This window comes from Porites lutea, chromosome 2, assembly GCF_958299795.1.
Source record: "Porites lutea chromosome 2, jaPorLute2.1, whole genome shotgun sequence".
In the NCBI taxonomy this organism is placed as follows: domain Eukaryota; kingdom Metazoa; phylum Cnidaria; class Anthozoa; order Scleractinia; family Poritidae; genus Porites; species Porites lutea.
The window spans coordinates 54,254,183-54,266,352 of record NC_133202.1 but is presented as its reverse complement, the minus strand read 5'-3'; the positions used below and the strand labels follow the sequence as shown (position 1 = coordinate 54,266,352).

General features: G+C 38.7%; 1 long non-coding RNA gene across 1 annotated transcript; it reads left to right on the top strand.

Moving 5' to 3' along the window:
- The first annotated feature begins 4,102 nt into the window (after positions 1-4,102).
- Positions 4,103-4,819, top strand: LOC140927215 (uncharacterized). The gene is made up of 2 exons (XR_012164545.1): positions 4,103-4,223; positions 4,400-4,819. It is a non-coding gene; the product is annotated as an uncharacterized lncRNA (long non-coding RNA).
- The last annotated feature ends 7,351 nt before the right edge of the window (positions 4,820-12,170 follow it).

Sequence of the window (12,170 nt, the reverse complement as noted above, 5' to 3'; positions counted from 1 at the left end):
CAATTTTGCATTCAGACAATGAGGGACAAAAGTGTTGGCACACTTCCGTAAAATGGCCCCTTTTTGCATAGTGGATATACTTATCCCATTCCCCTGTCTACCCCAACCCCTTCCCCCCCAAAATCAATGTTGAATTTTGGACCCTCAAGTCTTTTTTTTACTTCAGACAACATTGATTCGGGGGGTGAGGGGATTTACGGCGTTTAAAAAGAATGAAATAATAGATGAATTAAATGTTTGCTAAAAGCACCCGTTTTAAACAAGTGTGTCAACTACTTTTGTCCCTGATTGTCTGAAATATGTATCTGTGTTTTCCGGCTAGATTTTTGACGCTGCTGAATTTTTGTGCGATGACGTTACTCTATGGGCCAAATTGTTTTTTTTAGAAACAACAATTTGTAAAGTTTCGTCCTGATTTGTAGTATACGTAGAGTAAAATGTACGAAGCGTATGTCATCACTTAATCTTGTACTTCCGCGCGCGTTCCTGATACCCTGTGGGGTCGAGGGGAAATCATTTGTGTTATGATCAATGCCGTTGCAGCGGATGTAATGTTTTCACAAGTATTATCAATAGTGGAAAAAGGATGGAAACACTAAGGTGCAATGGAAATTGTTCTGGTAAATGATTAACTTAAGCGAATGAAGTACTGCAGAGTAACTGAGGGGACATGCATTATTTTTGACATTGACTTGTGCCATTAGTGAAAGGACGTGAACAATATACAGGTTATGAACCTCATAAATGATGGGCCAGCCGTTTGTGCTATGTCCTATATATAGATGTGTGTTTTTTTGGAGACCTTTTCAAACCTAAGTGATCCAAACCTTTAGCGTAGGTAGGCGTCGAACAGGTTAGACCAGGTTTTGGAATGTACTTTTGTAATGATTTTAGATGACCGCCTGCCATTTATTCAGTGGCATAATTTTTTTATTGATGTTGGATGGACAACTATTTCATTTCCCAGCTCGTAAATCACAGAATACCAAAGAAATTGTTTTCAAGATAGACACACCAGTTTGCGTCATCGCCAAAACAGCAATTACTTTTGCCCAGAAGTTCACTTGATGACAAGGAAAGCGGGGTAACATGTGATCAATGACGGCCGTGCGCTGGAAAATTTTCCTTTTTTATGCGCTAATTCCTCACGAAAGGCAAAAGAAGATTCCGCTATGTAGAAAGTACTTCGCAATACGTATTCTTGGCAAGAAAAATTCCAGCGATGTGGTGCAAATAAGGAGTTTCAACGGTTAACCACGAGAATACATATGGACATTAAGAGGTCATAACAGACTCATTTTACTTTTCGTTTTCCGAAACGTGGTTAACCGTTGTAACACGAAGGAAGCAGTGTTTTCCTCAGTTTGAGCTGTCGTTTTCTTTGAGAGTCAAATACCAGTTCACGTTTCAAAGCTCTCTTTTCATTTTCTCTGCCGACAATAGACAAAAACACAGGGTTTCGCTTGAGAAATACAGTCCAAATACACAGACATATGCGCTCATGTCACGCTATTTGCGTTGCGTTATCATGTCACTCATGGTGTCACGAGGTGGGATTGAAAGTAATTGTTTTCGTGGACACTTGCAATGTTTGCTACGCTGTCCTTAGTTTTTTATTGAATTGGCCATGAATTTACCTTCACTTTTCCGTAGTTTCGATATTGAACGCAGTGACGGCCGCTCCGCACTAACGCTCCATATTTCCGTGGCCGGCCAGTGACTATCCCCACTACGTGTCAATCCTTACCCTACCCGTGATTGTTTGCGCCTTAACCATCGGATAAAGTGAAGAACGAGAAATATTCACTTTATTAAAAACATTTTCAGTACGCGTACCCTTGAAATTCATCAAAAGTTGTACATGTGCGCGAGTTTCAGCGTTAGTTTTTAGCTTGTAAACCATATCGACGTTAATTCTGGATATCGCAGCCCTTTTATTACGTCATCACGTAATTCCAATTGGCCCTATAATTCGGTCGTGAATAAGTCAATGTCACCCCCACCACCAATAACATAATTATGTCTTTGATTTCTTTAATTTCAGTTAAAATCAGTGTCATGCACGGCTCAACTTGTGTGCAGTAGCACAATTTTGCATTCAGACAATGAGGGACAAAAGTGTTGGCACACTTCCGTAAAATGGCCCCTTTTTGCATAGTGGATATACTTATCCCATTCCCCTGTCTACCCCAACCCCTTCCCCCCCAAAATCAATGTTGAATTTTGGACCCTCAAGTCTTTTTTTTACTTCAGACAACATTGATTCGGGGGGTGAGGGGATTTACGGCGTTTAAAAAGAATGAAATAATAGATGAATTAAATGTTTGCTAAAAGCACCCGTTTTAAACAAGTGTGTCAACTACTTTTGTCCCTGATTGTCTGAAATATGTATCTGTGTTTTCCGGCTAGATTTTTGACGCTGCTGAATTTTTGTGCGATGACGTTACTCTATGGGCCAAATTGTTTTTTTTAGAAACAACAATTTGTAAAGTTTCGTCCTGATTTGTAGTATACGTAGAGTAAAATGTACGAAGCGTATGTCATCACTTAATCTTGTACTTCCGCGCGCGTTCCTGATACCCTGTGGGGTCGAGGGGAAATCATTTGTGTTATGATCAATGCCGTTGCAGCGGATGTAATGTTTTCACAAGTATTATCAATAGTGGAAAAAGGATGGAAACACTAAGGTGCAATGGAAATTGTTCTGGTAAATGATTAACTTAAGCGAATGAAGTACTGCAGAGTAACTGAGGGGACATGCATTATTTTTGACATTGACTTGTGCCATTAGTGAAAGGACGTGAACAATATACAGGTTATGAACCTCATAAATGATGGGCCAGCCGTTTGTGCTATGTCCTATATATAGATGTGTGTTTTTTTGGAGACCTTTTCAAACCTAAGTGATCCAAACCTTTAGCGTAGGTAGGCGTCGAACAGGTTAGACCAGGTTTTGGAATGTACTTTTGTAATGATTTTAGATGACCGCCTGCCATTTATTCAGTGGCATAATTTTTTTATTGATGTTGGATGGACACCCTTGTAGAACCAGACATATGCAAAACCTATGCTCATGCTATTTGTTTACTATGTTGGACTATGTTTCAGCTATGTTATGTTCACTACTGCCTATGTTTTAACTATGTAACACACCAAACAACATAGTCCAAAGTATGCAAAATCTATGTTGACACTATGTTTGGGCTATTTGAAAAGCACATAGCTTTTGAATACCTATGCAAATACTACTCAAAATCTTTTCATAGTCTTTACATAGCTATGTATTTACTATGCAATAGAAAGTTCTGTTTTTCCTTCCGATTAGCATCCTATGTATTCACTATGCATCAAAGCAAAATAGTTTTTACATAGCATCTCGATCTTCACTTTTATTTCCAACAAGTTTCTTAGCTTTTACATAGTGCTATGTATATTCTATGCTACGTGATGAAACATATTTGCAGCCTACGTATTCACTATGTGACATTTTAATTTAGCTTTATCATGAGATAAAGGTTACATAGCTTTTACAGAGACGTATTTTTCCTGGATCACTCATATGAAATAATGTAGTCTATGCGTTTCCTATGTGATATTCCAACATAGCTTTTAAGTGACTAGGCATGTTGATGGTACAGGTTAAATAGCGCTTACAGAAGGCTAAGCATACTTCCAAAGTAAAAAGCAGTGTTTTAAACTAAAACCGTGAAAAATCATGTACTATAATTCTTTTTGTGCTTGCAGATAGTTTCTTAGTGAGAAGATTTTTGTTAAGCATTGAACCGCTACATCCCTCATCCCTGTCCTAACTTTCCTTTCTAGCTTTTCCCTAGAGTTTCTTCACTTGAGACGATACTTCCATGCATCATTTTCTTCTTTTATATTGTGTTCGATCCTTTGTCTTGATTGTGGACGTCTCCTGAATATAACTGCATGGTCAAAACTGCGAAACGCTAGCTGCAGTCCTCGGTGTTTGTCAGCCATTTTGTTTCCACTAGTTCCCAGGGAAGCCCGTGAGTTCAACACATGCGTATTTTGCGTTTTATCGTCACGTGGGCCTTTTCAACCAATGAAAAGGTGTGAAAATTGTCTGTTTCCACGCGGGCGCTTTCAAGTCAAAGAAGACGAGCTGTAAGCGTGCGTTTTTACAAGAAGACGCTTCCTTTTACTTCAATTTCCAGTCTTTTTCCTGCCGGGTTTAACGAAAAGTATTCCTAACGTTGGTAAGTGATATTTTTCTCAATTACGTTTCGATTTGCCTATGTTGTCTCCCCTTTTCGCGTATCTGAACAAGGATCGTCACCTTCGATCACGCTTTGATACTCCTTCGTTTCAATTCTAAAACGTCAGGTTGTTTTTATGTTCATTTGCCTTAAAATCTCCACTTTTCTGTTTGCAGATACTTATTCATTGCAGTCAAAAGGAAACTGTATGGCACTGAAGAGCACGACATCAGCAAAAAGTCTACACGATAAGCAAACTTTAACTTGGGGTTTCGATTCTGAAACCTCCATGAAAATACTGCGTTTGTGTTACTATTAGTGTTCGTGGTATTATATTGCTATAGTTTTTCAATTTTTCGTTTCAAAACCTATTTCTTACCAATGTAAAAGGTATTCTAATTCATATGTTTATACTACTTTTACTATTTTGGTGATTTTTACGAGCGTATTTCAAGGACTACATTTGCTTAAGCAGATCGAAACCTACATACATAAGAGACTATGTCAATTCTGTGTAATTTCTGTTTGAACTCTAGTTAAGTGTATGTGATATGTTTTACCTATTCAAATACTATTAAAATCCTATTTCAAACCTATGCAAAGACTGTTTGTTCTGTGTTTTCCCTATTTTAATGCTATGCAAAGTATATGTCACCTTTAAAAAGGCTATGCTTTTCATATGTTTTTACTATTTCTAGGCTATCTAAATTCTAAGCAAACCCTATTCAAAAGCTATTTAATCAACTGTTCCCTGTTCCATTTTACTATGTAAACTCTATTTCAGTCCTATGTGAAGGCTATTTATTTTCTATGATTTTTCTATGAGGTTGACTATGAAGTCTAAAATCTCTTTCCACAAGCTAAGTAAACTGTATGTATAGGCTATGTGGAAACTATGTCATTTCTTCCTTTATTCCTACCTTTAAAAACTGCATAGCTTTTAAGTAGGTTCCGTTTGACTAGCGAAAACATAGCATTTTCGATACAAAAAACATAGTTCTGGCATAGAAACAACATAGGATCTGGTTAAAGCAATGTATGACTGATTGACATAGGTTTTACATAGCTTTGTGACATAGCATTTGCATAGATTCTACATAGTGTCTGATTCTACAAGGGCAACTATTTCATTTCCCAGCTCGTAAATCACAGAATACCAAAGAAATTGTTTTCAAGATAGACACACCAGTTTGCGTCATCGCCAAAACAGCAATTACTTTTGCCCAGAAGTTCACTTGATGACAAGGAAAGCGGGGTAACATGTGATCAATGACGGCCGTGCGCTGGAAAATTTTCCTTTTTTATGCGCTAATTCCTCACGAAAGGCAAAAGAAGATTCCGCTATGTAGAAAGTACTTCGCAATACGTATTCTTGGCAAGAAAAATTCCAGCGATGTGGTGCAAATAAGGAGTTTCAACGGTTAACCACGAGAATACATATGGACATTAAGAGGTCATAACAGACTCATTTTACTTTTCGTTTTCCGAAACGTGGTTAACCGTTGTAACACGAAGGAAGCAGTGTTTTCCTCAGTTTGAGCTGTCGTTTTCTTTGAGAGTCAAATACCAGTTCACGTTTCAAAGCTCTCTTTTCATTTTCTCTGCCGACAATAGACAAAAACACAGGGTTTCGCTTGAGAAATACAGTCCAAATACACAGACATATGCGCTCATGTCACGCTATTTGCGTTGCGTTATCATGTCACTCATGGTGTCACGAGGTGGGATTGAAAGTAATTGTTTTCGTGGACACTTGCAATGTTTGCTACGCTGTCCTTAGTTTTTTATTGAATTGGCCATGAATTTACCTTCACTTTTCCGTAGTTTCGATATTGAACGCAGTGACGGCCGCTCCGCACTAACGCTCCATATTTCCGTGGCCGGCCAGTGACTATCCCCACTACGTGTCAATCCTTACCCTACCCGTGATTGTTTGCGCCTTAACCATCGGATAAAGTGAAGAACGAGAAATATTCACTTTATTAAAAACATTTTCAGTACGCGTACCCTTGAAATTCATCAAAAGTTGTACATGTGCGCGAGTTTCAGCGTTAGTTTTTAGCTTGTAAACCATATCGACGTTAATTCTGGATATCGCAGCCCTTTTATTACGTCATCACGTAATTCCAATTGGCCCTATAATTCGGTCGTGAATAAGTCAATGTCACCCCCACCACCAATAACATAATTATGTCTTTGATTTCTTTAATTTCAGTTAAAATCAGTGTCATGCACGGCTCAACTTGTGTGCAGTAGCACAATTTTGCATTCAGACAATGAGGGACAAAAGTGTTGGCACACTTCCGTAAAATGGCCCCTTTTTGCATAGTGGATATACTTATCCCATTCCCCTGTCTACCCCAACCCCTTCCCCCCCAAAATCAATGTTGAATTTTGGACCCTCAAGTCTTTTTTTTACTTCAGACAACATTGATTCGGGGGGTGAGGGGATTTACGGCGTTTAAAAAGAATGAAATAATAGATGAATTAAATGTTTGCTAAAAGCACCCGTTTTAAACAAGTGTGTCAACTACTTTTGTCCCTGATTGTCTGAAATATGTATCTGTGTTTTCCGGCTAGATTTTTGACGCTGCTGAATTTTTGTGCGATGACGTTACTCTATGGGCCAAATTGTTTTTTTTAGAAACAACAATTTGTAAAGTTTCGTCCTGATTTGTAGTATACGTAGAGTAAAATGTACGAAGCGTATGTCATCACTTAATCTTGTACTTCCGCGCGCGTTCCTGATACCCTGTGGGGTCGAGGGGAAATCATTTGTGTTATGATCAATGCCGTTGCAGCGGATGTAATGTTTTCACAAGTATTATCAATAGTGGAAAAAGGATGGAAACACTAAGGTGCAATGGAAATTGTTCTGGTAAATGATTAACTTAAGCGAATGAAGTACTGCAGAGTAACTGAGGGGACATGCATTATTTTTGACATTGACTTGTGCCATTAGTGAAAGGACGTGAACAATATACAGGTTATGAACCTCATAAATGATGGGCCAGCCGTTTGTGCTATGTCCTATATATAGATGTGTGTTTTTTTGGAGACCTTTTCAAACCTAAGTGATCCAAACCTTTAGCGTAGGTAGGCGTCGAACAGGTTAGACCAGGTTTTGGAATGTACTTTTGTAATGATTTTAGATGACCGCCTGCCATTTATTCAGTGGCATAATTTTTTTATTGATGTTGGATGGACAACTATTTCATTTCCCAGCTCGTAAATCACAGAATACCAAAGAAATTGTTTTCAAGATAGACACACCAGTTTGCGTCATCGCCAAAACAGCAATTACTTTTGCCCAGAAGTTCACTTGATGACAAGGAAAGCGGGGTAACATGTGATCAATGACGGCCGTGCGCTGGAAAATTTTCCTTTTTTATGCGCTAATTCCTCACGAAAGGCAAAAGAAGATTCCGCTATGTAGAAAGTACTTCGCAATACGTATTCTTGGCAAGAAAAATTCCAGCGATGTGGTGCAAATAAGGAGTTTCAACGGTTAACCACGAGAATACATATGGACATTAAGAGGTCATAACAGACTCATTTTACTTTTCGTTTTCCGAAACGTGGTTAACCGTTGTAACACGAAGGAAGCAGTGTTTTCCTCAGTTTGAGCTGTCGTTTTCTTTGAGAGTCAAATACCAGTTCACGTTTCAAAGCTCTCTTTTCATTTTCTCTGCCGACAATAGACAAAAACACAGGGTTTCGCTTGAGAAATACAGTCCAAATACACAGACATATGCGCTCATGTCACGCTATTTGCGTTGCGTTATCATGTCACTCATGGTGTCACGAGGTGGGATTGAAAGTAATTGTTTTCGTGGACACTTGCAATGTTTGCTACGCTGTCCTTAGTTTTTTATTGAATTGGCCATGAATTTACCTTCACTTTTCCGTAGTTTCGATATTGAACGCAGTGACGGCCGCTCCGCACTAACGCTCCATATTTCCGTGGCCGGCCAGTGACTATCCCCACTACGTGTCAATCCTTACCCTACCCGTGATTGTTTGCGCCTTAACCATCGGATAAAGTGAAGAACGAGAAATATTCACTTTATTAAAAACATTTTCAGTACGCGTACCCTTGAAATTCATCAAAAGTTGTACATGTGCGCGAGTTTCAGCGTTAGTTTTTAGCTTGTAAACCATATCGACGTTAATTCTGGATATCGCAGCCCTTTTATTACGTCATCACGTAATTCCAATTGGCCCTATAATTCGGTCGTGAATAAGTCAATGTCACCCCCACCACCAATAACATAATTATGTCTTTGATTTCTTTAATTTCAGTTAAAATCAGTGTCATGCACGGCTCAACTTGTGTGCAGTAGCACAATTTTGCATTCAGACAATGAGGGACAAAAGTGTTGGCACACTTCCGTAAAATGGCCCCTTTTTGCATAGTGGATATACTTATCCCATTCCCCTGTCTACCCCAACCCCTTCCCCCCCAAAATCAATGTTGAATTTTGGACCCTCAAGTCTTTTTTTTACTTCAGACAACATTGATTCGGGGGGTGAGGGGATTTACGGCGTTTAAAAAGAATGAAATAATAGATGAATTAAATGTTTGCTAAAAGCACCCGTTTTAAACAAGTGTGTCAACTACTTTTGTCCCTGATTGCAGCTTTCTCTGGGTGTAATGGCTTTGACGACCGGTATAAGATATAAACGAGGATTGGTGGAGCCTCTCTATTGATTCTAAAAGGTAGCTGGGCCGCCGCGATACGTAGTCGTTCAGAGCGGGTGTTCTCACTCCACTAAAAAATTCAGGGTCCAAATCTAAGGTGGCCTTTCGGGGCCAACCATTACATACGCCGAGGCCGAATAGCCGATAGGGCCCAAAAAATTCTTGTTGATCAATATTGTCACTAAAGTCTGTAAATTTTGTGCAAAACGAAATCTTGCATGAAAAAATAACCCATCCCCGACTCAAAAATCAAATAGTGGGCCCCTTACTGGTGGCCCTTCATGCCGAGTGCTATAATATATTAAATGCCTGCAGACTCTGCTACTTGTACCTAGTATGCAACATTCCTTTAACCAATTCAACCGTTTATTTTATAGAAAAAAAAAATAAAGAAAATAAACTATAAAGGTTTTGTTAATTTTTTTTCACCGAGGTAAGTCTTTGGTGTTCCACTTATTTTCACTAATTCTACACTGTAATTTGAGACTGTTTATCATACAAGCTAGCGTTTATCAGGCGAGAAAGCACTTACTTTGCAACATTTTAAGCGCGCGAATTCATTGTACTTTTGTATTCTACTTTTGACGTCCATTCTAATTATTTATAAGTACTTTTAAGAGTCAAGCTACTGGTCAAATAATACGAACCTCGATTTATAGTCGCCTTGTGACTTGCCTTGAGGCCATGAGGCAATCGGTACTCATAAAGTAAATTCCGCTTTCAATGAATCGGTTTGTCTATTGTCCTGGCGGTATTGTTATGTTTGATCGGCCGAAAAACTCTATGCTTGGACCCTTGCCAGGAGTAAATCAGTCAAGGAAGTACTTACGTGCCTTTCTGTGTCACAGGATTTCTTTTTGTCCTTTTTCTTCTTCCCCATTTCTCGCAAAAAAAGAAACGTATAAATCGCTTTCTCTGCCTTCTGGCGTTGACAGCGCGTTGAGGAGTTGCGTTACAAAGCGAGAAAAGTGACTTGAGATTCATATTACGGTGCCCTCAACAATTAATAAATTAAGAATATAATACCATGTTTTCGTCAAACAACCAGGACTTCGTATGACAGGAACTGCTGCCAGCCGGAAGCAAGAATAGGTAATGTACCTCGGCCAGGAAATTCTATGGACACAAACCTTATTAAGCGGAAAAATAGTGTGATAAGAGATTTTTAAACCGTGTAATAAATCTGATCCCTGATTCGGGCTCAAAAGCCTTGTGATCCCTGATCCCATTCTTCTGAGCCCTAAGCCCTTTGCTCTGAGCCCTGATCCCATTCATATTTTGGGCTTTGAGCCCTGAGCCCATATACCATGTTACGACCCTGGTACTTACTGATTTCGAGAAAATTTCAAAGCCATATTTTAAAATCGATTTTGGGTGGCCAAAATTAAAAGAAATTCAGTGTTGATTTTCTTGATTTCCTGATTCCTTTTCTCGTATAGACTGGCGCTTAGTGCAAAGAACTGAGAAATAACATCGATGACCACAGGAAAGGGGAATTAAAAGATTTAGCAGTAGAAGATGGCAGATACAGTTGACAGTGAAAAAATCAAAATTCAGTATTAATGTTCGCTATTTTTCTTTAGACAAGTACATGTAAATCTTTCTTACGAGGTTGACGCAGGAGCACATAGCAAGCAACTCCCATATTAAAAGGTCTTTGTACATAGTATTGTTTAAGCAAAAATACATGCTAAACTAATACAATTTACATTTTGCAAAAGTAAAAAACAATTAAACAGCTAAAAGATAAGTATTTTGTTATAGCAGCGCTGTTAAAAATTCTAGATCGTTGTTAATTCAGGTGTTGAAGACACGTATATCGGTAGACAGTTAATTGATTTCGGTAAAACTATTGATCTAAAAACGTAATCTACATCTGGTCGTTGGTATCCCTCTTTACGTAAACATCTTATCACCTAAAGACACTTAATTATTGGCTTCCAGCAACTTATAACCTTAATGTGTCTCTCTCCATTGACTGCGAGCAGTCTCTTATTTTTCTTTGCAAAGTTACTACACGCAAAACCTAAGCACGTGAGCGGCGAAGCCGCTTGCCTCGAGAAACGAGGGCGTATTAGCCCGAGAAGAAAAAATATATAATATATATTCAAATATATAATAATATAAAAATATATAATAACATCGTGGTTTGCAATCGCGCTGGATGAGGACAAGAACTAGACGGATTTTAAGAGAAAAGGCGGACTGCAAGCAGTTTACTCTCTCCATGCAACGGTGTTTTCACAGCGTGACCAGTTCAATTTAAGATCGATTTTCCCGCGAATTTTGAATATTACATAAGTCTCACAAATCATTCATCAAAAACCAGAGACTAAGAAAAGTTTTTGTGATGTTTTGATAGCATTTACTACTTCTTTTTGTAATTATCGCACTGTGGATGCGCCGGAATACGGAACGGAGCCTACATTTTCGTAACGAAAAGTGCTCAAAAATTATGCTTAGATATAATTTTATCTGTTAAAGGGCCCGGTTTTGCACGCTCCCGGTTATTCAGCATTTTCAAATAGACCATAATACACCTTATTAACCCCCCAAAATTTTGCAATAAACCATTGTTTTTAATTCCTCCTGGGTATTACAGTCGTCCCAAGAGAAATGGAAGACAATGGTTATGCATAATAGTGGGGAGTAAACAAGATACGTTACGGTCTACGTGAAAACGGTGAATGAAAAAGGAAAGGAAAAATTCATGTTTCGATTGTTTTTTTTTAATTGTTATTTGAACAAAAACCCATTTCCCATGAATACAACTGAAATACGTAGATGTCATTCATACCGTATCAGAGACATGCCCCGAATGAATTAAAGTTTTCCGATGGACGTTCGACTTCTACAAGGCTTGGAATCACTGTGAATACAGTATATACCGTATATACCGTACATGTCATCTCATTAATTTTTGTCTTTTTAGTAAACTTAATTTGGCTATTTTACATGTGACGAAAACGGAGGTGCTCATAGAGAGGCTCACTGCCTTTAATACCGTAAGATTACAAACCTTACTAGGCACTAACAACTAACTACGGACTACAGTATAGGTAATAAAACGATACCCAGGAACAACTGTCAGCGGCAATTTGGATAGTAATCCGCACCAAGATTCAATCTACGTTCCGTACTAATTTATTCCTGAACCCATAGTCCGCAGTCCAGTGTAACCGTTGTGGTTTACGTGCCAGTCACGCAACCATTAAGCCCCAGCCACAGCCGCAAAGCTCGCAGCT